The sequence below is a fragment of the Cupressus sempervirens genome, chromosome 10, assembly GCF_028749045.1.
Source record: "Cupressus sempervirens isolate cs-2001-9-10 chromosome 10, ASM2874904v1, whole genome shotgun sequence".
NCBI classification, from domain to species: Eukaryota; Viridiplantae; Streptophyta; class Pinopsida; order Cupressales; family Cupressaceae; genus Cupressus; species Cupressus sempervirens.
The window spans coordinates 124,101,213-124,128,997 of record NC_143127.1 but is presented as its reverse complement, the minus strand read 5'-3'; the positions used below and the strand labels follow the sequence as shown (position 1 = coordinate 124,128,997).

Genomic DNA, 27,785 nt, shown 5'->3' with positions numbered 1-27,785 from the left:
ATATCTCTGATTGACTTGATTCTTGACTAGCCATTGATCCAAACTTGTGCAAACTCATCTCTAAGACTTGGAGACTTGAAAGTTGCCGCTGAACTCAAACTACCTAGTACAACCACCTCACTGCCAAGCGAAAACAGGGGGTCTCCATTCGCAATCTGGTGAAAAAATCACAACAAGCACCAACCCTAAGGAATTACCAAATCCCTTGCTTGAGATCACTAACTCTGATAGAAGCAACTTCTCAAATTGAGCACCAACTCAGCAACCTTGAGGCACCAGCCTTCTAAATATTACAAAACCTTTTGTGTTTTTAGACTTCTTTAATTTTCAAATGTGATGCAAACCATCTCAAGATATGACTAATACAAGTCAAAGTAGACTTACTTTCTGTCTTTATGATACACTTACACATTTTACAAGAAGACTTCTATAATTCACAAAACATCTTTACTCTTTTTACAAGAACACTTCAAGTTTTAACAAAGCACTCAAGTTTATAAACCTAGTCATCTGTATATGACAGAATACAACTCTTTTCTTTACATCTACTGCTTTTCTACTTTGTATTAAGCATGTTTTGTATCTTGCACTCTGTACTCTTATTTACAGAGATATTCTACTGCTGTTTCAACATAATATGATCTCTAAAATAATATATATTGCTGACAGAAATACATCTCTTCTATTTGATACACAACATTTTCTCACATAAAACTCGTCTTCCACCCATTCCATGCCTAAAGATAGTTAAAGGATATTTAGGAACAATTCAACTGGTTTTGGAGTTATACCAGTCCATTTTGTTTGCAGTTATAACCAAATGTAGTCAACAACAGTTTTATCCACATCAACCGACCTTAAAACTGATTCAAAGAAAACTCAACATATGCAGATCAGTTTGACCAACTGTACCAATACTTTGATGACCATAGTCTTGAATATATTGCAGAATCAATATCAATCTTTGCAAAGAAACATAATGTACTCATGTCTGATATATTATGGTCTATAGAGAAAATAACAATGAACTACAAACAGATGTTGGCTTTTGAATCTCAGCTATTTTCTGTATCTCTTAAATGATCGTGCAAGAATCTTAATGAACCCGTATATTTGCAGCCTATGTCACAACCCACAAAAAAATTTGGATGAAATTCGATAAGGAAAAAATGCAAAAATAAGTTCAAATAAAATTCATCTTATATAAATTTTAAATTTTAAATATAAATAATAAATTAAAAAATAAAATAATATCATATTAAATTTGAACATATTATAAAATTTAAAACTTTATAATTGTTGGTGTGAATAAATAAGTATTTACTATTTACACTTTACTTAAGTTTACTTAGGTTAATGCATTTTCATATTAGTTGTCATGTAGACACCTAGGAGTTTGCATATTCATATGAGTTTTCATGTAGGTAACACAGTAGTTTGCACTCCAATTGAGCAAATGTTGTCTAATACATCTCTTTATGAGATACGCCTTTGTATTCTTATCCTCTCATTGTTACACATACATTCATGCACGATGGAGGATAATCCACTCTTGGTGGACATGTGCTTAGTTATTATGCTTATCTCCTGCATGACTCCTTGTCATCTTGATTGCCTTTATATACAAGGCACTTCTATGATGTATTCATCCAATTGTCTGATTAATCCATTCTCATTTGATCATCTCTGGTCTCTTTGGTGCTATCTTTTGTGCTTCTTGATCTTGGCATTTCATTCTTGCCTTAGAAAAATTCTTACATTGTATAAGGGCTTGAGGTAGATTCTTACATGGTATTAGAGCCGAAGGAGTGTTCATTGTATGGCCATTAGAGATCAAATTAAATTGCAGGTCAAGATTGGAGTTTGCTAGTGCAAATCAGACGTTGGCATCACATTCAGGTCAAAAACCCCCTAAATTGACTTTTGTTTCATCAAATTTAGACATCTGAGGCAAAATCTAGAGTCATTTGATTTTTAGAGGTGCAGTGGCGGCGATTTAGGAAAAATAATGACTGAGATGATTTTTAAACAACGATATCTCACTCATTCGGACTCCTATTTTCGGGCAATTTTTTTTGTTTTGGGGAAGAATTTTGTGATCTACACATTGCTACAGGTTGTTTGTAATCTCTGCTCTTGAGTTTATCTGAAAATTGCAAATCCCAATTTTTGCAACTTCAAAGGCTTCTTTCGGGCTCATATGGACACATATTCAGGTGCTATTTTTTTGAAAGCACATAATTTTTTGTCTACTTTCCAAATTTGGTATCAGTTTTGAGTAATTTTGAGTGGACATAATACTTTTAATATTTCGTCATTTTTGGCCTATTTTGGCACTTGTAAATAATTAGATCCTTGAGAAATCTTGTGTCTTATCTTGTTGAGTCTGATATAGCTTCATATTTGCTGTTGTAACCATCAAAATCAGAAGTTCACTTTGGTTCATTTGGACAAGTGGTAGTTGTACACGCACTAAGTATAAAGTGCCAAAATCATCCATTTTGGGGGGGTTCTTTGATTTAGTGATTTGAGGAGTGTCTTGAATGCTTGTGCTTCTCTTTCTCTGGTGTTCTTTCATTTTGCATCATGGGTTCTCCTACATTTCCAGTTTTAACTCCACATAATTATGCTCCATGGAAAATTAGAGCATGGAGTAAAATGATGGAAAAAGGTTTAATTGATTATATTGATGGAACCATGGTTGCACCATTTGATCCTGATAAACTAATTGAATGGAATCATAATAGTAAGGTTGCTATTGGTACTTTGAGGAAGTATGTACATGATGATCTTATCTTCCATATTGACAATTATAAAATTATAAAGGAAGCATGGGATAAGTTTGCTAGCTTGTATGCAAAAGTAGACAAAGCTAGGGGTTTTGAACTTGATGAAAATCTCGTCATTAGATCCGAAGGAATTTGACACAATTCAAGACTATATAACCAAGGCACATGAGCTAAGGTCAATGGTTATGGATTGTGGAATTATCATAGAGGATGAAAAATTGATCCATAATTTGATGAGAAAACTTCTTATAGAGTTTGTTGATGGTAGAATAATCAAACTTGATGAGCATGGGGATTCTCAAGTCTTCAAAGTCTAAAGCATTGGTGGTTAGTAAAGGGAATCAAGGAAAAGGGTCTAACAAGAAGCATAAATCATGGCAAAAAATTTCACAACAAGAGAAAGAACACTTAACCTCCTCACCACTAGATCACTCCAACAATAAGGGGAAATCATCCAAGAAGGAGTTGCTTGTGCATATTGCAAGAAGAATGGACATGAAGAACATCATTGTTACAAGAAGGAAATTGATGAACTCAAGAATCTTCTCAAGAAGAATCAAATTAGTCTACCTTCAAGAATGACTACTTCACCCCTTTCTTCACATTTAGATTTTGCTAAAGGAAAGGATCAAATGGGCAAAGGTCAAGCCTTAGTTGCTAGTTAACTCATGATTCAGGGAGATGGCTTCTAGATTCAGAGGCTTCTCATCATATGACATCTTCAGAGTCTATGTTTTCATCATTTGATCCTTGTCATACTCCACCTATCTTGATGGGCAATCATACTTACATGAATGTGATTGGGAAAGGAACTATTGATAAGGGGGAGGGATACTTCAAAGATGTGTTGTGCATACCTCACCTAAGTCATAATCTTCTTTCCATTTGTTAGCTCACTCATGGGGATGCAAGGACTATGGAATTCACACCTGATTCAGTTTTTATCAGAGACTTGAAGACTAGAGAGGTTATTGCTACAGGGGTGGTTGATCATGCCTCTCGGCTATACTACTCAAAATTTTCTCATGATGATAACAATGATTTCTCAATAGATTTTGATCACACTTCCTATGATGTTTCAGACGTTGAGGAGAACTTTGACTACTTGAACTTGGATATTCTCACATGTGATCAAGTTATTGTGCCATACATTGCACCTATTGTCGCTTCCAATTATGCTTGTATTGACACATCTATGCATTCAGGTGATTCAATGCAGCAAAATATTTACTTTCTTCAGACGCAGTTCCATGGGATGACTTCTTGATAGACATTATCTATTTGTTTGTGGAGTCCTATATTGCAAAATTGGGGGAAACTATTGAGGACATTCATCTTCTCTTTGGTGAAGATGATCCTCCTTCAATTGTTTCGAGGGAACACTTTGACCCTCATTTTCATTCTCTACTTGATCATTCTTTCGAGGTTGACATGATGGTGGATACTTTGATACAACAGTTGGAGGAGGTCACTTTCTCTTCAAAGGAGACACTTTAGTCTTGTTAGTGAACAAATTGTCCTTCGAGAACATGCGTGCAAATCTGACCCTGAGTGCCCAAGTGAAAGGACAAATCAGCACCAACAGTTGGATAGGTTATCATGAAATTGATAACCTTCTTCTGAATTTTATCGGGTACAGCTCCCCGTATGGGATATTCAATGAATTAATTTGTGAATACTTTTAACCAGAAAGCACAAAAGGATATCAAGCACCTATCCGTGAATACAACATAGATGCGTAAACCTAAATAACTACAAGAAAAGAAATGGTAAATGATACAAAGCCCACCCACCCTGGTAAGGACAAAGTAAAGAAACACATTATCCATCTTCTTCAGAAAGCGCAAAAACAAAGATATGGAGATGTAACAACATATTTCAGAGAAAACTAAAGTGACACAAAGATCACGATTAGTGGAAAGTAGATTTCTCAAACTCTAAGTTTTGACATAAAATTACTCTAAAAGCATAAAAATGCATTTGCAATTACAATCACCATTAATAAAATCCAAAGTTTTCTCTGCAAAACAAACACAACTCTCTTATTTTCTAACATGCACAGTTCAAAAAGAAAGAAAGGAAAGCCCTGACACTACTCCTTATGACCTTCACAAGAAAATGGGTTAATGCTGGAAATAATCTGGAAAAATTTCCCGCTTTGCTGTAGCACCAAGTCTGCAGTCTCCGAGAGGAAAGATCCCCTCTTGCGTTGATACTGCTGGCCTCTTTAACTTGTTCTTTTCCCCATAGCTTTTCGGTTTCATAACTGATTCTTGAAAGAAAACCCCTCGTTTTATCTTCCCGGGCATTAAATCAACTCCAATCTTTTTGACTTGACATCCTCTTCAACTTTTTAAAAGTTTTCTTTTATTATTTTACCGCACCACACTTTAAACATATATCTTGCATGGGCATTCTGAATTAAAGTTCCATATATGTATATATATCTTTGTTCTGCATCATTCCATTCTTTAAACTCGATGAAGCTCATATCTTCATTTTCCAACCAATCACCACGTGGCTTCATCTCATACCCGTGGGTGTCTTTGGGTGTTATAATAAACAATTATTATGGTTCCCTCCAAAATCAATGTGCCACAACAAATGGATGCACTTGCTCTGCCGCCTTCATGCATACAACCCCTTTGCACACTTTCTTCATACAACTGATCATCTATGTGTCTTTTTGTTGCCATCCACAAGTGTTGCTGAGAGTATCTGATGCATCGGGTTGTCAGGGGAGTGCAAGCTTGTTCGGGCTTGAGCATGCAATTCATCCCTTACTTCACATGTCTTGCTGATGCCGCTTCTCGTTTTCGAGAGCTTAAACATCGGCAGATTTGAGCTTTCATTTTTAGTGAAGACATAGATGATGATCCATGTCGAAGACATAGGCGGTGACAACATTTATGTGAGTTTTGGAATGATTCATATGCATCAAATTTTGATGAACTCGTGTACCATGATGAGGCAAGAGAAGTCAACCAACTGGCTTGGCTCAATTAAGAAGCTTCTGCGATGAGTGGTACATGGAGGCGCCTTCATAGAACGGTCTGCCAACCCGTGAGCTCTGTAAGTGTTCGATTTCAGTCGTTGTTTAGTATTTAGACATCCCAACAGCAATACCAATATGGCCTCATTGATTATTCGGGCTGTTTTCTCTTTTGAAAGATATTGGGTCTTTGGTGTCCACCAAATCACGAATGCAACTTCCCTATCTTGGTTACGAAACATAACACAAACCTTGCACGCGCATGATGCAATATTTGCATCTCTAGCATTGGAGCTCGCGAGTTAATAACCAATAGTGCCTTTCCAAAATTGTTGGCGGATCCATACCATTGGTTGCTATATAAAAAAAACTCAATAGGGAAAACTAAGATGCAATTCTCTAAATTTTAATTCGATGGGTCTTCATAAGAGTCAAAGACTGGTGTAAGATTACGACAATGGATTATCACTTTGCCAAATACTTCACGGTATCCTCCAGATCCTTACTTGCATCGAGTTTGAACCTGAACACTTTTATAAAGACTTCACTGCCTTTGACAATGGAGTTTCATTTTCTCTGTGACTGTCAACATTGGAGCAAATCATAAAGGAGCATTCAAATCCTTATGCTGTAATTTATATTGGAGAACGGTGAGATTCATATAATTGTCGAAGAGCTCAAGAAAGTTTGCAGCCCGAATTTCATCATGATTGACAATTGGGAATTTCGCATGTATTCATATCATATATATCTTCCTCCATAGGGGTATCTAAATTAATGCACTCTTTTTTTTTTGTCATTTCCTCACCTCAGGTATTCGTGATGACCTCATGTTAAATGTACTCGTTGAATAGGCTGTTTTGCCTCCAAATGCTGGCAAGTCTATGCCCGGGATGGTGTGAACTTCAACATATATATTCGATCCGTTCAACGAAGATAACTCTTTTTGTAGAAACATGTGGTGAGATATAATAAATGTTCCGAATTTACAATTCATGAAATCACCAACCCACACTCCATGTTTTCATTTATCCATATTTTTGAATATTAACTTTATACCAACTTGTCTATTGCTCTGAATTTGAACCTCGGGCCAAAACCAGATTCTGACGTTTAACTGAAATGGGTTTTGAACTTTAAACCTTTTGAACTAAGCTTTCAAATTTGTCACCTGACAGACTGCATCTCTAAACTCGAAATGAATCACCGAAACCGAGCCACCGAATCGTGCATGTGAACCTCTCAAAATAGACCATTAAACTTGCATGAACAAACTGAACTGTTTTGAACCACTTTGAACGACTTCGAACTTCAGTTCGAAGTGGTTCAAAAACTCTGCACTTGAAGTTTTAAAATCGTGCTCATATCAGGTACTAACAGGGGCTCTAATTGAGGGACTGTTTTTGATACAAAAACAGAGAACTCCAGCGATCTATGGGGAAAGAAAACTGCCTTGACCATTGGGCAATAGAGTTAGCAAGAAGAGAAGATCGGGAGCTGCTAGCAGAGAGGGCGGAGGGGAGTAGGGCAAAACTAACAAACAAAACCAACAACAAACACCTTAACTACTAGCAAGCACGAGGCTTGGCACATTATTCCAACTACCACTACGCATAACAAAAACTTATTTACAGTATTTACAAAGGTAGGAAGAGAACCTATTATAAAGACCGGAAGAAAGAAGAAGTTAAGTGAATCCATTTACCGGTTGAGAAAAATAGGAGCCTTTCCGAATCAGCAAAGCGTACCTCAATAGAACAGCTCCAAACCATTGCTTGATGACGACTCTTTCAGTGCCAAACTCCAAACTGAAAAGACACATGCATATGCTGATCCAACTCTCTTTTCCGAAAAGCCACAACTCATCATAGTATTCTCCTTCATTTGAGAATTGATCTTTCACATTCACAAGTTTAGGTTCCTTCTTAAATGGAAAAACATAAAATGTAAAAACCTCACCGGAAGACGATGCACCATACTCAGAAATATTGTCATGAAGATTCAATTCTTGTGCATGGTCATGATCAACTTGGAGCCATAATGATGCCTCCTTCAACATAGGATCAACCTTCAGAGATATGTCTTCTTCATTTGTTTCAAGGAATCAGCTGTCATCGATCATGCCACAAATTCTATCCCTTTCTCTTCTCAAAGTGCCATCAAATATCTCAGTATTTCTCCCACAATCCACATCAGCAACATTATGCATAGATGGATGAAAAGAAAAATTGTCAATAAATACTTCATTTTGAAACTGATTTGAACAAGTACCTGAGGCATCGTCAAAGAAATGATCTGGCCCGAGTAATAACAAGAATGTGTCTATGATTTCATCTTCTTCATTGAGAATTACATTCTCCAGCACATAATCTGAGTCACCGTAAGATTGAAAGTCAGGTTCATATTTCTTTGTTTCCACCAGGAATTCAGCAGAGGTGTCTTTATCTAGAGGCATCTTTGTCTCATCTCTATGAAGAATTAAATCACCATCAAAAGGGCTGGTTTGAGAGAGATCTTCCGGCTGAAGATATAACAAAAATTTGCCAATGATGTCTTCTTGTTGATCAAGTGATGCTTTAGCTAGACAGTTTACAAACTGAGTACTAATTTCAGTATCTTCATAATGAGAAGGAAGCTTTTCTTCATGCGCTTTCACCTTGTCATAGTTACATATTTCATCATCAAACTGAACAAATTTTTGCATGGGCTGATTACTGGTTTTCAGATATGAAAAATCATCTTCATTCATCATAAAAATAGGAAGTTCATTTTCAGGCTGCATGTCATTCTGAATCTTTTCATCAAGAAGATTTTCCAAAAAAAGATGGTCAATATCGAAGGTGAAAGATTGAAAATCCGGAGGCAAGTTGTCTACTTTCTCACCAATAGGGACTTTTGAAACAAGAAGACTATCAATATTCTTGAAACTGAAACTTTCAAGACGTGGGGAAAAAGATTTGAATGCACCTCCATTAAAATCTACTTCTGCAATATCTTCAAAATGAAAAGATTCAAGAAAAGGATCTTTCTCTGCATTCTCTTTCAAAGAACCAATACCCTCACAATCTTTTGTGACATTTAAAGATTCATTTTTAGACAAAGCACCCCGAGAAAGTATCTCAACAGAATCTTAAGGCAAAGGACAATCACCATGATCTTCTACTGTAAAACTTTCTACATGGGATGAGGAAAGATCTTGAGATAAAATTTGACCATTATTGCTTACCTTTTCTCCATTGTTGGTACATATATTCTCATCTGTTGAAGCTGGATCGACAGGGGGTTGGAGTAACCCTGGCTGTACCTCTTGATCACTCATGAAAGGAGATTGAGATACATGGGTGAAACTGAAATAACAGGAGGTTTGTCATCATCTTCCTTCAAATGCTCCTTCAACCGAGCCACTTCCTCTTCAAGATTTTGCAAGTGTTTCAGCTTATGAAATCTTCTGCTGAGGCCTCTCCAAATCAGGAGAGATGTAACATCATCTTCAAAGCTTATGTTCTTTTTTATACCTTTAGACATACTTTCTCTAAAATGATCTGCAAAATCACATAACACTTTATCATCAATCTGACAATGTTCCAGGAGAGAAGGGTCTGGCCTTGAGTGTCTCATGACTCCTATATCCGGCATGGTCTTCATATAGAGTCGCCAAATCTCCTGCACGTGGAGATAATCATAAAATTGAGGAAGTAAATGTTAGGCACTTAAATCTTCGCTTCGATTTCCCCAACAGAGTTGCCAAAAATCACTTAGTGAACAAATTGTCCTTCGAGAAAATGTGTGCAAATCTTACCTTGAGTACCCAAGTGAAAGGACAAATCAGCACCAACAGTTGGATAGATTATCATGAAATTGATAATCTTCCTTTGAATTTTATCGGGTGCAGCTCCCTGTATGGGATATTCAATGAATTAATTTGTGAATGCTTTTAACTAGAAAGCACAAAAGGATATCAAACACTTATTCGTAAATACAACTTAGATGTGTAAACCTAAACAACTACAAGAAAAGAAATGGTAAATGATATAAAGCCAACCCAACCCGACATGTTACAAAGGACGAAGTTAAGAAACACATTATCCATCTTCTTGAGAAAGTGCAGAAACAAAGATATGGAGATGTAACAGCATATTTCAAAGAAAACTAAAGTGACACAAAGATCACGATTAGTGGAAAGTAGATTGCTCAAACTCTAAGTTTTGACATACAATTAACTTTCAAGTCTCCCTCCTCTAAAAGCATAAAAATGCATTTGCTATTACAATCACCATTAATAAAATCCAAAGTTTTCTCTGCAAAACAAACACAACTCTCTTATTTTCTAACATGCACAGTTCAGAAAGAAAGAAAGGAAAGCCCTGGCTCTACTCCTCATGACCTTCACAAGAAAATGGGTTAATGCTGGAAATAATCTGGAAAAGTTTCCCTCTTTGCTCTAGCACCAAGTCTGCAGTCTCCGAGAGGAAAGATCCCCTCTTGCGTTGATACTGCTGGCCTCTTTAACTTGTTCTTTTCCCCATAGCTTTTCGGTGTCATAATTGATTCTTGAAAGAAAACCCCTCTTTTTATCTACTCGGGCATTAAATCAACTCCAATCTTTTTGACTTGACATCCTCTTCAACTTTTTTTAAAGTTTTCCTTTATTATTTTCCCGCACCACACTTTAAACATATATGTTGCATGGACATTCTGAATTAAAGTTCCATATATGTATATATATATCTTTGTTCTGCATCATTCCATTATATAAACTCAATGAAGCTCATATCTTCATTTTCCAACCAATCACCACGTGGCTTCATCTCATACCCGTGGGTGTTATAATAAACAATTATTATGGTTCCCTTCAAAATCAATGTGCCACAACAGATGGATACACTTTCTCTGTGGCCTTCATGCATACAGCCCCTTTGCACACTTTCTTCATACCACTGATCATCTATGTGTCTTTTTGTTGCCTTCCACAAGTGTTGTTGAGAGTATCTGATGCATCGGGTTGTCAGGGGAGTGCAAGCTTGTTCGGGCTTAGGCATGCAATTAATCCCTTACTTCATATGCCTTGCTAATGCCACTTCTCGTTTTCGAGAGCTTAAACATTGACAGATTTGAGCTTTCATTTTTAGTGAAGACATAGATGATGATCCATGTCGAAGACATAGGCGGTGACAACGTTTATGTGAGTTTTGGAATGACTCATATGCATCAAATTTTGATGAACCTGTGTACCACGATGAGGCAAGAGAAGTCAACCAATTGGCTTGGCTCAATTAAGAAGCTTCTGCGATGAGTGGCACATGAAAGCGCCTTCATAGAACGGTCTGCCAACCCGTGAGCTCTGTGAGTGTTCAATTTCAGTCGTTGTTTAGTATTTAGACATCCCAACAACAATACCAATATGGCCTCATTGATTATTTGGACTAATTTCTCTTTTGAAAGATATTGAATCTTTGGTGTCCGCCAAATCACGAATGCAACTTCCCTATCTTGGTTCCGAAACAGAACACAAACCTTGCACTTGTATGATGCAATATTTGCATCTCTAGAATTGGAGCTCGCGAGTTAATAACCAATAGTGCCTTTCCAAAATTGTTGGCGGATCCATACCATTGGTTGCTATATAAAAAAAACTCAATAGGGAAAACTAAGATGCAATTCTCTAAATTTTAATTCGATGGGTCTTCATAAGAGTCAAAGAGTGGTGTAAGATTACGACAATGGATTATCAGTTTGCCAAATACTTTACGGTATCCTCCAGATCCTTACTTGCATCGAGTTTGAACTTGAACACTTTTATAAAGACTTCACTGCCTTTAACAATGGAGTTTCATTTTCTCTTTGACTGTCAACATTGGAGCAAATCATAAAGGAGCATTCAAATCCTTATGCTGTAATTTATATTGGAGAACGATGAGATTCATATAACTGTCGAAGAGCTCAAGAAAGTTTGCAGCCCGAATTTCATCATGATTGACAATTGGGAATTTCGCATGTATTCATATCATATATATCTTCCTCCATAGGGGTATCTAAATTAATGCACTCTTTTTTTTTTGTCATTTCCTCACCTCAGGTATTCGTGATGACCTCATGTTAAATGTACTCGTTGAATAGGCTGTTTTGCCTCCAAATACTTGCAAGTCTTTGCCCGAGATGGTGTGAGTTTCAACATATATATTCGATCCTTTCAACGAAGATAACTCTTTTTGTAGAAACTTGTGGTGAGATATAATAAATGTTCTGAATTTACAACTCATGAAATCACCAATCCACACTTCATGTTTTCATCTGCAAGTTTTAAAATCCATATTTTTGAATATTAACTTTATACCAACTTGTCTATTGCTCTGAATTTGAACCTCGGGCCAAAACCTGATTCTGACATTTAACTGAAATGGGTTTTGAACTTTATACCTTTTGAACTAAGCTTTCAAATTTGTGACCTGACAGACTGCATCTTTGAACTGGAAATGAATCGTTGAAACCGAGCCACTGAATTGTGCATGTTAACCTCTCAAAATAGACCATTAAACCTGCATGAACAAATTGAACTGTTTTGAACCACTTTGAACGACTTCGAACTTCAGTTCGAAGTGGTTCAAAAACTCTACACTTGAAGTTTTAAAATTGTGCCCATATCAAGTACTAACAGGGGCTCTAAGGGACTGTTTTTGATGCAAAAACAGAGAACTCCAACGATCTTTGGGAAAAGAAAAGTGTCTTGACCATTGGGCAATAGAGTCAACAAGAAGAGAAGACTGAGAGCTTCTAGCAGAGAGGGCGGAGGGGAGCAGGGCAAAACCAACAAACAAAACCGACAACAAACACCTTAACTACCAGCAAGCACGAGGCTTGCACATTATTCCAACTACCACTACGCACAACAAAAACTTATTTACAGTATTTACTATTTAGAAAGGTAGGAAGAGAACCTACCATAAAGACCGGAAGAAAGAAGAAGTTAAGTGAATCCATTTACTAGTTGAGAAAAATAGGAGCCTTTCCGAATCAGCAAAGCGTACCTCAATAGAACAGCTCCAAACCATTGCTTGATGACGAGTCTTTCAGTGCCAAACTTCAAACTGAAAAGACACATGCATATGCTGATCCAACTCTCTTTTCCAAAAAGCCACAAGTCATCATAGTATTCTCCTTCATTTGAGAATTGATCTTTCACATTCACAAGTTTAGGTTCCTCTTTAAATGGGAAAACATAAAATGTAAAAAACTCACCGGAAGACGATGCACCATACTCAAAAATATTGTCATGAAGATTCAATTCTTGTGCATGGTCATGATCAACTTGGAGCCATAATGATGCCTCCTTCAACATAGGATCAACCTTCAGAGATATGTCTTCTTCATTTGTTTCAAGGAACCAGCTGTCATCGATCATGCCACAAATTCTATCCCTTTCTCTTCTCAGAGTGCCATCACATAGCTTAGTATTTCTCCCACAATCCACATCAGCAACATTATGCATAGATGGATGAAAAAAAAATTGTCAATAAATACTTCATTTTGAAACTGATCTGAACAAGTATTTGAGGCATCGTCAAAGAAATGATTTGGCCTGAGTAATAACAAGAATGTGTCTATGATTTCATCTTCTTCATTGAGAATTATATTCTCCAATACATAATCTGAGTCACCGTTAGATTGAAAGTCAGGTTCATATTTCTTTGTTTCCACCAGGAATTCAGCAGAGGTGTCTTTATCCTGAGGAAAGAAACATGAATCGGAATTGGATCAGAATTGGCAAGGCCGAATCGAATTGTGAATCGGCAGTGAATTGGCGATGAATTGGCAAATTTGTAAAAAGCCCTTTAAATTTAAAGATATTAACAATTTAAAACTTATTTCATGCACCCTTTATTGAATATAACTTAAACACACTATAACATCATGAAATAGAAGTTAAAACTTAACATACATGAACATGGAAGTTTGGAACATAAAATATTAAAATCCATCACACACGTAACTATGTTATCTAAAATTTAAATTGTAGGCTAGCTGAAGTAAATAGAAATCAAATGATCATAATGATTTAAATCATAGAATGTATGTAAGATGATCCATAAGACATCAAATCATAAATGTATGTAAGAATCTAAGATGAAGATCCATGAGAGTTTGAAACATATGTCTATCAATAATTTAGTATCAATATCTGTAAACAAAATATAAAAAAAAGGCTCCAGCTCAAGCCTCAGACTCATAGTCATCATCATCCTCAACATCATCCTCAAGCTCGGCTGCAACCTCAGCCTCAGCCTCTGAGTATCCAGTTTGCCTAGTAGCAAGGCGTCTAATGTAGGTCCTAGAGGACTGCCGAGCTATATCTCTTGCATGTAAGATGGGTTCACGAACGTTGCTAGGGCCTTTGCCTATGCGTGCACATGTGCGTCTACCAATGCCTGAAGAACGTGCTCTAGCTACCTCAGCCTCTATATCCACCCGGTCAACCGACTCACGGTCTTCCTCAGTGAAGATTGGATCCACAACCTCTGTGAGCCACTCTGATTCTGGATCAATCTCCTCCAGAATGATTGGAGAGGAGTTAGTGCCCAAAATCTTTCTGATCCTAAGACGGAGGTTGTAATGAACAAAGACAAGATCATTCAACTTCTGCACTATCAACCTGTTTCTCCTCTTCGAATGGATGTGCTCAAACATGGACCAACTGTGCTCACATCCAGAAGCGCTGCTTAGCTGACTCAGAATACGGATGGCAATTTTTTGAAGTTTTGGGGTTGTGGCTCCAAACATTTGCCACCATCTATCTGAAATAAGGGAAAATAGAAACAATTATTCTCATTTACAAATTACAAGTTAACTCTAAAATTACATAATCAACTTTAAGTTTAGAATCTAGATTCATGAACATTGAATATATTGTTTAATTTTTACCTAGCTGTAGTGTTGTCTGAGCATTTATGGCCATCCTGCCAGAGAAAAGTGGCCCCTCTTTATTGTTGAACTGGTCTAGCTCAATAATCGCAACAGCGCTATCTTCATCGCTACTCAACCTCTGAATCATTGTGTATAAGCCAGTGAGAACCTCCGCATCTGTCTTGAACTCAGGACGGAAACGAAATGCCGGATTCAGATAGTAAGCTGCTGCATGGATGGGTCGATGGAGCTGATTCTGCCATCTCCTATCGATGATGTCCCAAATAGGGCCATACCTCTCCTGCACTCCTGCATATTGGGCTCTAATGGCCTCCTTGGCCCTATCCATGCCCTCATAAATGTAGCCCATAGAGGGCTTCTCCCCATCAACAGTTCGTAGCAAAGCTACAAGGGGCTCAGTGACCTACATATAAAGTAAAACAAAAAAATTGAGTCAAAACTTAAATATAAAATAATATAACTTAAAGTAAAAGTAAAATACTAAATGTTAAATTGCAATAAATTTACCTTAAGGATTTCTCTAGCGGGTTTCCAAAAACCATCCTCATCAAATAGGCAATTTGCCACATCTATCCTTGCAGTGGTCGTAGCATAGGAAGAGGAAATCTACTCCCGCCCAACAAACATGCTCCTCAATTCATCCCTTGATGTCAACAAGGACTGTAGGCTGATGAAATTCGAGGCAAACCTCGTGATACCTGGGCGAGCTAACTCCTTGCCTTCTGTGTACTTCCTCATTGTGCTAAGGACAAATGAATGATTATAAATGAATTTGCATATTTTTTTGCCCTTTCCACACATGACTTGACAAACTCAAGTTTACCAATTTCCTCTAGCATGAGGTCAATGCAGTGTGCCGCACAAGGGGACCAAAATATGGTGGGGTGCCTCTCTATCAAAAGTTTACCTACAACAATTTTAAGTCAATTAGAAATTCAAATTTCAAAATTCAAATAAATTTATTTTCAAAACTTGAAAAGTTAAAAGTTTATCTGCAGCAACATAACTTGCTGCATTATTCGTCACCACCTGGTTCACATTTTGTTCCCCCACCTTTGCTATGACTTCCTCAATAGCCTCACATAAGTATGTGGCATTTTTTACATGTGCGGAAGCATCAATGGATTTGATGAACATGGCATATCCTACAAGTAACAAAACAACGAATTAAAATATTAAATGGATCATCAACAAATTAGCATTCAACAAATCAAAATTTACAATTATGTATGTAGGAAAGTAGAATGATCAATCACCTCCACAGGATACAAGAAAATTGAGGAGTGTTCTATTCCTCCTATCTGTCCAACCATCAGTCATGATGGTGCAACTCTTTGCAATCCACTCTTTTCGGTTCTCCTCGAGCTCAGCCCTCATGTCCTCTACCATCTCATCCAAGAGGTATCCGCTCAACTCAGCCTCAGTTGGGGCTTTAAACCCCAGACCACAACTAGCAACTGCATCTATCATGTTCTGCCAATAAGGAGCCCTGTCACAAATAAAAATTTAAATGTCAAAGAGTCAAATTATAAAACAAGTAGATATAATTAAAGTTTTACTTTTACTTTTAATTTTAACTTTAAAGAAAACAAAGAAAAAGAATCAATTACTTGGTTGCAATAAATGGAATGTTGCAAAAGCACCAAAATTTGCATATCTCCTTTGTGGCAGCATCATGAATCTCCTTGTTCAAACCCATGCCCTCAAGCGTGGGTTGGGAACCAAGAGTAGTGCGGGGCACAAAGTAACTATTCATTTTGTTTTTCCGCACTCTAGGCTGCAATAGGTTGGTGTGAGACTCTGTCTCAGTATGTGACCGACTAGCACTAGCACTAGCACGAGCAGAAGAACTAGGATAAAAAGGAGGCCTAGAAGAACCCTCTCCAACACAACCTACGGATGCAGAAGGTAATGTAGATGCAGATGTGGATGTGGCTGCAGATGCAGGAATATGGGAGGCAATACCCCTTAACCCTTCAAGTTGCATTTTCCTATTTGCTTTGTCTTTTTTAGTTTTTTCTAATGCCATTAAGCAAGTGCGTTTTGCCTCAGGAGTTTGGTGAGTGCAAACTGTAACATCGTGTCCAGGTATAGCAGCAATGTGGTATTTCAATCTATAAATACCTCCAGAAGTTATTTTTTCTTTACAAAACATACATTTTGTTTGATATTTGGTTCTTCCAGGAAACTCTTCATTATATTTCCAACATTCATCTTTTTTACCCATTGCGAATTTGCGAAAAATGAGAGCAAAGACTGCTGCAATAATTTTTTTAATGTTAAATATCAAAGTTTGAAGCTAATAAAAGCTACAAAACAACAAACTCTAGTTTGCAACTTAGTAAAAATAAAGAACATTCAAGATTTAAACTAATAATCTTGAAAACTATAAAAATTTAACAAAAAATGCGTAATACATTAAAAATTCAACAAAAAATGCATAATATAACAACATGCAAGAAAAAATGAGCACTTACCTCTTGCAAATGAGTTGAGGAGTGTTGATATTGGCTCCTTAATGCTCCCAATGCAATTGATGGGCTCCCCAAATGGCTTGCTGATCTCTTTGGTGCTCTTCCTTCTTGCCGGTTAGAAACCTATGGCTTTTCTTTTCTCTTCTTCTCTCTCACTTTTCCTCTCTTCTACTCATGCTTAACAAATAGAAGGCCCTTTAGGGTTATAACAAAGAGAATAGGTGAAAAAGAAGTAAAAAAAACAAGTTATTTTTTAAAAATATCCAACTCCATACTTTTTTGGCCGTGGGCGATTTCTTGCCGATTTTTGGCACCGATTCATGTGATTCACCACAAAAAATCGGCTATGGCGATTTTCGATTCCAAAAAAATCGCCTGTGATGAATTTGATCACTGAATCGCCGATTCACGCGATTTTCGAGCGATTCTTGTTACTATGATCCAGAGGCATCTTTGTCTCATCTCTATGAAGAATTAAATCACCATCAAAAGGATTGGTTTGAGAGAGATCTTTCGGCTGAAGATATAACAAAAAATTGCCAATGATTTCTTCTTATTGATCAAGTGATGCTTTAGCTAGACAGTTTACAAACTGAGTACTAATTTCAGTATCTTCATAATGAGAAGGAAGCTTTTCTTCATGCGCTTTCACCTTGTCATAGTTACATATTTCATCATCAAACTGAACAAATTTTTGCATGGGCTGATCACTGTTTTTCAGATATGAAAAATCATCTTCATTCATCATAAAAATAGGAAGTTCATTTTCAGGCTGCATGTCATTCTGAATCTTTTCATTAAGAAGATTTTCCAAAGAAAGATGGTCAATATCAAAGGTGAAAGATTGAAAATCCGGAGGCAAGTTGTCAACTTTCTCACCAATAGGGACTTCTGAAACTTGAAGACTATCAATATTCTTGAAATTGAAACTTTCAAGATGTGGGGAAAAAGATTTGAATGCACCTCCATTAAAATCTACTTCTGCAATATCTTCAAAATGTTAAGATTCAAGAAAAGGATCTTTCTCTGCATTCTCGTTCAAAGAACCAATACCCTCACAATCTTTTGTGACATTTAAAGATTCATTTTTAGACAAAGCACCCCAAGAAAGTATCTCAACAGAATCTTAAGGCAAAGGACAATCACCATGATCTTCTACTGTAAAACTTTCTACATGGGATGAAAAAAGATCTTGAGATAAAATTTGACCATTATTGCTTACCTTTTCTTCATTGTTGGTACATATATTCTCATCCATTGAAGTTGGATCGATAGGGGGTTGGAGTAACCCTGGCTGTACCTCTTGATCACTCATGACAAGGAGATTGAGATACATGGGTGAAACTGAAATAACAGGACGTCCATCATCATCTTCTTTCAAATGCTCTTTCAACCGAGCCACTTCCTCTTCAAGATTTTGCAAGTGTTTCAGCTTATGAAATCTTCTGCTGAGGCCTCTCCAAATCAGGAGAGATATAGCATCATCTTCAAAGCTTATGTTCTTTTTTATACCTTCAGACATATTTTCTCTAAAATGATCTGCAAAATCACGTAACACTTAATCATCAATCTGACAAAGTTCTAGGCTCTCATGACTCCTATATCTGGCATGGTCTTCATATAGAGTCGCCAAATCTCCTGCACGTGGAGATAATCATAAAACTGAGGAAGTAAATATCAGGCACTTAAATCTTCACTTCGATTTCCCTAGCAGAGTCGCCAAAAATCTGTTAGTGAACAGATTGTCCTTCGAGAAAATGCATGCAAATCTGACCCTGAGTGTCCAAGTGAAAGGACAAATCAGCACCAACAGTTGGATAGGTTATCATGAAATTGATAACCTTCCTTTGAATTTTATCGGGTACAGCTCCCTGTATGGGATATTCAATGAATTAATTTGTGAATGCTTTTAACCAGAAAGCACAAAAGGATATCAAGCACCTATCCGTAAATACAACCTAGATGCGTAAACCTAAACAACTACAAGAAAATAAATGGTAAATGATACTAAGCCCACCCACCCCGACATGTTACAAAGGACGAAGTTAAGAAACACATTATCCATCTTCTTGAGAAAGCGCAGAAACAAAGATATGGAGATGTAACAGCATATTTTAGAGAAAACTAAAGTGACACAAAGATCATAATTAGTGGAAAGTAGATTGCTCAAACTCTAAGTTTTGACATAAAATTAACTTTCAAGTCTCCCTCCTCTAAAAGCATAAAAATGCATTTGCTATTACAATCACCATTAATAAAATCTAAAGTTTTCTCTACAAAACAAACACAACTCTCTTATTTTCTAACATGCACAGTTCAGAAAGAAAGAAAGGAAAGCCCTGGCTTTGCTCCTCATGATCTTCACAAGAAAATGGGTTAATGCTGGAAATAATTTGGAAAAATTTCCCTCTTTGCTGTAGCACCAAGTCTGCAGTATCTGAGAGGAAAGATCCCCTCTTGCGTTGATATTGCTGGCCTCTTTAACTTTTTCTTTTCCCCATAGCTTTTCGGTTTCACAACTGATTCTTGAAAGAAAACCCCTCTTTTTATCTACCCAGGCATTAAATTAACTCCAATCTTTTTGACTTGACATCCTCTTCAACTTTTTTAAAGTTTTCCTTTATTATTTTCCAGCACCACACTTTAAACATATATGTTGCATGGACATTCTGAATTAAAGTTGCATATATGTATGTATATATCTTGTTCTGCATCATTCCATTATATAAACTCAATGAAGCTCATATCTTCATTTTCCAACGAATCACCACGTGGCTTCATCTCATACCCATGGGTGTCTTTGGGTGTTATAATAAACAATTATTATGGTTCCCTTCAAAATCAATGTGCCACAACAGATGGATGCACTTGCTTTGCGGCCTTCATGCATACAGCCCCTTTGCACACTTTCTTCATACCACTGATCATTTATGTGTCTTTTTGTTGCCTTCCACAAGTGTTGTTGAGAGTATCTGATGCATCGGGTTGTCAGGGGAGTGCAAGCTTGTTTGGGCTTGAGCATGCAATTCATCCCTTACTTCTTATGCCTTGCTGACGCGGCTTCTCGTTTTCGAGAGCTTAAACATCAGCAGATTTGAGCTTTCATTTTTAGTGAAGACATAGATGATGATCCATGTCGAAGACATAGGCGGTGACAGCGTTTATGTGAGTTTTGGAATGACTCACATGCATCAAATTTTGATGAACCCGTGTACCACGATGAGGCAAGAGAAGTCAACCAACTGGCTTGGCTCAATTAAGAAGATTCTGTGATGAGTGGCACATGGAAGCGCCTTTGTAGAACGGTCTGCCAACTCGTGAGCTCTGTGAGTGTTCAATTTCAGTCATTGTTGAGTATTTAGACATCCCAACAACAATACGGATATGGCCTCATTGATTATTCAGGCTGTTTTCTCTTTTGAAAGATATTGGATCTTTGGTGTCCACCAAATCACGAATGCAACTTCCCTATCTTGGTTTCGAAACAGAACACAAACCTTGCACTTGCATTATGCAATATTTGCATCTCTAGCATTGGAGCTCGTAGGTTTTATAACCAATAGTGCTTTTCCAAAATTGTTGGCGGATCCATACCACTGGTTGCTATATAAAGAAAACTCAATAGGGAAAACTAAGATGCAATTCTCTAAATTGTAATTCGATGGGTCTTCATAAGAGTCAAAGGGTGGCGTAAGATTACGGCAATGGATTATTGCTTTGCCAAATACTTTGCGGTATCCTCCACATCCTTACTTGCATCGAGTTTGAACCTGAGCACTTTTATAAAGACTTCACTGCCTTTGACAATGGAGTTTCATTTTCTCTTTGACTGTCAACATTGGAGCAAATCATAAAAGAGCATTGAAATCCTTATACTGTAATTTATATTGGAGAACAGTGAGATTCATATAACTGTCGAAGTGCTCAAGAAAGTTTGCAGCCCGAATTTCATCATGATTGACAATTGGGAATTTCGCATGTATTCATATCATATATATCTTCCTCCATAGGGGTATCTAAATTAATGCACTCTTTTTTTTCTCATTTCCTCACCTCAGGTATTCGTGATGACCTCATGTTAAATGTACTCGTTGAATAGGCTATTTTGCCTCCAAATGCTGGCAAGTCTATGCCCGGGATGGTGTGAACTTCAACATATATATTCGATCCTTTCAACAAAGATAACTCTTTTTGTAGAAACATGTGGTGAGATATAATAAATGTTCTGAATTTACAACTGATGAAATCACCAACCCACACTTCATGTTTTCACCTGTAGGTTTTAAAATCCATATTTTTGAATATTAACTTTATGCCAACTTGTCTATTGCTCAGAATTTGAACCTCAAGCCAAAACCAGATTCTGACGTTTAACTGAAATGGGTTTTGAACTTTAAACCTTTTGAACTAAGCTTTCAAATTTGTCACCTGACAGACTGCATCTCTGAACTTGAAATGAATCACCGAAACCGAGCCACTGAATCGTGCATGTGAACCTCTCAAAATAGACCATTAAACCTGCATGAACAAATTGAATTGTTCTAAACCACTTTGAACTACTTTGAACTTCAGTTCGAAGTGGTTCAAAAACTCTACACTTGAAGTTTTAAAATCGTGCCCATATCAGGTACTAACAAGTCTTTGATTCATGTTCTACATTCATCCTCATTTGATCTTGACTTGTCTTTTTCAGCAGAGTGGCATAGTACACATGATTTGGAGGAGGCACTTTTTAGAATTGACATTGGGACACTTGAGCAGGTTTTAGAGATTCCATATATTTTGAGGTTTTTTCCTATAGATGAGGGAGGCTTCATTGAGACACCTTTGGTTTTGTTTCTTCCTAAGGGGAGGAATGTTGTTCTACACTCATGTCGTAGGTTCTACATCGAGCCTAGGGTATATATCACGGTTGTACATTCTACATTCTACATTTAGGGGAGGCCGCTTTGTCTCTCTTCCTTTTCTTTTTTCTTATGGAGGGGATCTTTACCTCACATGAGGTCTTCTCTCTCATTTTCTGTTATTGTACTTATCTTTTTTTTTGGTGGGGGGTTTTTCCCATGTGGTTCTCCCTCTTTCTCCACTTTATGAGAGATTGCATTGCATCTATCTTTTGAACTTGCATCTTGTACATGGGTACATAACATGACCTAGTAGTTGGAACCCATCTTGCATTATTATCTAGCTTTTGTGAGCTTAATTACATTCCCCTAAGTTGTACTTAAGGGGGGGTGTTGGCATAAATTAGTATTTACTATTTACACTTCACTTAAGTTTACTTAGGTTAATGGATTTTCATATTAGTTGTCATGTAGACACCTAGGAGTTTGCATATTCATATGAGTTTTCATGAAGATAACATAGTAGTTTGCACTCCAATTGAGCACATGTTATCTAATACATCTCTTTATGAGATACACCTTCATATTCTTATCCTTTCATTGTTGCACGTACATTCTTGCATAATGGAGGATAATCCACTCTTAGTGGAGATGTGTTTAGTTGTTATTCTTATCTCTTGCATGACTCCTAGTTGTCTTGATTGCCTTTATATACAAGACACTTCTATGATGTATTCATCCAATTGTTTGATTAATCCATTCTCATTTGATCATCTCTTGTCTTTCTTGTGCTATCTTTTGTGCTTCTTGATCTTGGCATTTCATTCTTGCCTTAGGCAAATTCTTACATTGTATAAGAGCTTGAGGCAAATTCTTACAATAATATATGTAAGTTTAGAATTTTAGTTTAAATAATTTACTATATAAGTCATAATTATCAAGCATACAGCTGGAAAATATTATTTGAATAACTAGGAAGACATATATTAGCATATTTTATCAAACATATACATATAAATTTACATGCAACTCTAATATTAACTTATCTAAATAAAACATTTTAGCATATAAGAAAAACGTCGATTCAAAGTACACTTCAGTGTGCAGGAAATTAATTCTGTAATGTCCCCCACTTAGCCAATCTGGATGTATGTTGTCGTTAGCCCATTCTTGTATGGTCTCGAGGGCTAACCAGGACTTCAAAAGGGATCCTGAGGTTATTTGGCCTAGTCAAATTTAATTACAAGCCAAACGGAGTTCGTTTGTTGGGTTTTCGAAAAGACTTATATTTTTAGTAAGCCAATAGGGGATGCAGTGCCTTCAATTTTCAATGACAAGATGAGATGCGTTTTGTTGGGCTCTTTCCGATGAGCTATTATATGTGAGATTCCAAGTTTATTTGGTATATTATTTTAATGTTTGAAGTTACAACGGTAAAGTGACTATTTAAATTAAATATTATAATGTTTCATAAAGTCACTTTATAAAAAATCAAGATTCCCCTTTTGAGTTCATACATGGGCTTTGTAAAAGGAAAAAAAGAAGTACTATTAAAACTCATGTATTATCCCACATTGGCAAAACGGAAGCGTGGATCAAGTGAGGAAGGGATTAAAAGAAAGAGGATAGCTCTCATTTATTCATGTTTGGAAATATCAAAAAAACAGGGTAATATTCTGGAGATTATATCTCAATAGTTTGAAGGACGAAATCCCTTCAAGCTGGAAATTTTGACGCCATTGAAAGATATGGTCTTGAGATTCAACATGGTAACAACAAGTTCTTATAGCGCGGTACTGTAGCAACCCAAAACACTGTAGCAGCGAGTTATTGTAGCAGTCCGAATTACTGTAGCAGCGAGTTACTATAGCAGTCTGAATCACTGTAGTGCGGTACTGTAGCAGCGAGTTACTGTAGCAGCCCAAATCACTGTAGCGCAGTACTGTAGCAGTCTGAAATCACTGTAGCGTGGTACTGTAGCGGCAAGTTACTGTCGCAGTCTGGATCACTGTAGCTGCGAGTTATTGTAGCAATTTCAGAACTATTAACACTGCTGTAACTGCAATGGGTATGGACCATCATTGAACTCTATAGTTGATATAATGCGTTGAGTTTAATGAGAAGATATGATTGTTATGGTAGTTGTAATTTCCTGATAATCTGAAACAAGAAATAAATGAATGGTCATTGTTATTAGTTGCATATGGTTCTATGTTGCCTCCTATTTGCATCTCATATGAAACAAAAACAATCTTGAGAAACCATTGATCAACATCAAGCTGAAAATTATAAGAAATTTAGTTGCAAGACAATTTTTTGACAAAATTACAGGAAGAAATAGACATTAAAATAACAAAACAAGGCAGACTATTACAAATTCGTTCTCTTCAATGCACAATAATATCTTTTCTTTTATCATCCATGTGTTGACCTAGGCCTCGTATGACTAAGAGAAGAGGCAACCAACAATAATTTGTTTGTTGTGGAGGGATTTGTATGTCAGTGCTTGTAAATGCTGGAACGGGAAAAAGCTTAATTGGAGTTTGAAAAAGCTCTTTTTCAATACATTCATTTGGAAAAAAATTATGCCCTATGCCTATTTGAAAATAAGAAGAATTTCAATGAATTGTTGGTCATGTTTCAAAGTTTGCTGAGTTTTGAACTTCATGGTTGCTTCAGCAAACTTTGTGGCTTAGTTTGCAGCAATGTCCACACAAAAAATGTTGTCAGAAACAACATTTTTTATCATTCCATCTACTACATCTGATCTCTGATAAATATCAAAGAATCGATTCATTTCACCATAAGAACAATAATCAATAAAAACATCTACAAAAGAAATCACGAGAAGCATGACTGTCTTGGATGTATCTAGTCTGCAATTCAACATCACCCTAATTGCATTTGTAAGGTTTGTTTTGGCACTAAACATTTATGTGAATATGTCTGTTTGATTTTGACATCAATGATAAGTTTCTAAGATAGGCAAGCCATAAAGTTAGGATGCCTTTTAAATATGTAAGTGGAAATCATAAAATATTATTCTTCCAACCTTGGAAAACTCACAAAGGCTAGAAATCGGAACCCTTCACTCTGACGTTGAGACCAAGAGCCCAAAATGAAACTTATAAAAAAGAGCATATTCTGAAAATAGAAACTCTATTGTAATACATTGAAAACACCTGTTCAAGCTCTCCACAGAACATTAAGTGCCCTAACCAACTCCACTTAGCCCATGGGAACTTAGAAATAGGCTAATGGAAAATTGAAAGACAAACTAACTAGGTGCAAGAAGGGGACCTTACACCAAAATCTTTGAGTTGAGAAATTTAACTTGTAGTGATATTTTATTGGTCTGTTGCCAAAATGTTATTGAAATGCCCGATGTTTGCTAATTTTTTGTGATTATGCCTTTACACTTGTTAGTTGCAGCTGTTCATGAGCGTTACAATCAGAAATAGAGAATAAATCATGTATATCAACTATTTGACACATTTAGCCCACATGGGTAGTAGAGTTGGCTTGGGCCTTGGGTTTGCTCCCTAGTGGTCTCAAGTTCGACTCCAAAGCCTAGACTCATCCAGTGCACCTAGCTTGTGAGCGTCTTGGCACATCCCCATAGGATTAGTCTCGTTCTAGCTCGCTCCTCCCTAACCCCAACTTGGCAATAAGTAAGACCAAGGTAAGGCTGGTTGGGTCATAGGGATACCTCTGGGGCAAAAAAAGAAAAAGAAAAACTATTTGACACATTTCCTGTGAGCCAGATTTGAAAATCTTGAAAGTATTTGAAAGAATTTGGTAAGGGATCTTATAGGACAAGACTTTCAGAAGAGGGAGGGCATGTTATAACTTTCATGTTCTAACTATTTGGAGATTGTAATTGTAGTAGTCATAGTACTATTAGTTTGTGTTAATGATTGTAGCTTCGATCAAATGATTCAAATCGATGAAAGCAAATGTTTGAATGGCCTATTGGCCTTAAACATTTGATATCTATCTTTCTCTATTATTAATTATGAAGCATTATTATTAATAATAAATTATTAAGTATATATATGTATATTCACACACACATATATTATATATACATATATATAATATACATATTCCATATATAAATTATTATCATTATAATAATAAATTAAGCAAATATTGATTGTGATAATTAATGAGTTAAGAAGAGACATGTCTCTACAAGAGACATGCCTTTTCATATCATATAAATATTTGTTGTAAGAGTAACTTGAAACACATACAACTTAAAACAAGTGCTATTACAAGTTACAATAGATACATGAATTGAAATCATCAACATGGTATTAGAACAAAGCTTGGGAAATAGATTTCAATAAAGTATTTGAAGATTGGGATTGCTGCAAACTATTTGAATTGAGTCTTATCCATAGAAATAGAGGCATGGTCTAGTCAACATTAAGGGCTATGTGTTTGTTTGAGCAATCAAGTTTGGATAATAGGCCTTCGATCAGATTTGTTAGGGGGTTGTGAGCAGTATTATAATGAGTCACTAATGTGATGTCACAGAGTATAAAAAGCCAATCCAACAACTAGATATTAACAAAGAAAAAACTCTTCTAAGAATAATGACTTGGAATTCTAATATTGTGGATGATGCGATGGAGAGAATAGATGTGATGGTGAAACAGTACACTGCCCAATTTGAGATCAAGGCCTGTGAGAAAGCATGTGAGGTAGAAGAAGACAAAACTCCTAATTGGCCCTTCATTTGCAATTCGAGATTCAGCCATGCTATGTATGTTTGCACTGTAAAGATAAATGTCTCTAAGAATCCTCATCAAGATCAATGTTTCTAGGATCAATATTTATAAGCTCATGACAATCGCAGCCCACATAGATACTCCGCCCCTTGTTTGGCTTGAGCAAATTGCATCGAACTAAAGATTTCTATCGCATATGATTTCTCTAGGCCTTGCATGTGACCTTATCGAAGTTTCGTTGTTGCATATGGAAGCCTCTGGAAAATGTCTATAAACCAAGGCAGATTGAAGCTCTTGAAGGATGGGTTCATTGATTGACAACTTATTCGATTGACTCTTTCCATCCCTCACCACCCTCCCTTGCTCCTTCGCAGCAAGCATCATAATACTTGCCCCATGAACCAGTGGTTTGATTCAGACTGCAAATCCTTTCATTGTGCTATGCGCTCTGCTTTTGAGGCTCACTCCACTGACTTGGCTAGTATTCGCTCGTCTTATCTCCGCTTGCTTCGGAGTAAGAAGGGTAACTTCATTGCCTCAAAGTGTAAGTCACTTTGCTCCACAATGGTTAGCAATCCCCAGCTCTTTTGGCGTACTCTTTTCCCCTGTCATCCCCCTCCGCCTTCCACCCTTGACTTTCACTCCCTTGTGTCGCATACCATGGCTCTTTATGATATTCCTGGGCAGCCTTCCATTCACCCCCCTTGCCTCCTTACGTCCGCCTTTTCACCCCTTCCCACATTTATGAGGCTATCAGATCCATGAAATGTAGTAGAGCTGCTAATGAGAAAGGTTTTCAAACTGAGCTTTTCAAGTTCGGTGCCTCAGTTCTGGGTCCCTATCTCTCTATTCTTTTTAATAGAGTGATTCACACTGGGTTTTCGGCTTCCTGGTCTAGGCACTTGATTCATCCCATTCACAAGATTGGGCCTGTCTCTGATTCGGGGAACTACAAAACCATCATGATTGGGCACACTTTTGACAAACTGTATGCTGCTGCTCTTAATACTATGCTATCAGCGGAGCTCGAC

At 36.9% G+C, this 27,785-nt stretch overlaps 1 protein-coding gene across 1 annotated transcript in view; it reads left to right on the top strand.

Moving 5' to 3' along the window:
* LOC149532914 (PHD finger protein ING2-like) overlaps positions 1–27,785 on the top strand; it is a 131,030-nt gene that overhangs the window by 43,691 nt on the left and 59,554 nt on the right. The window lies entirely within an intron of this gene.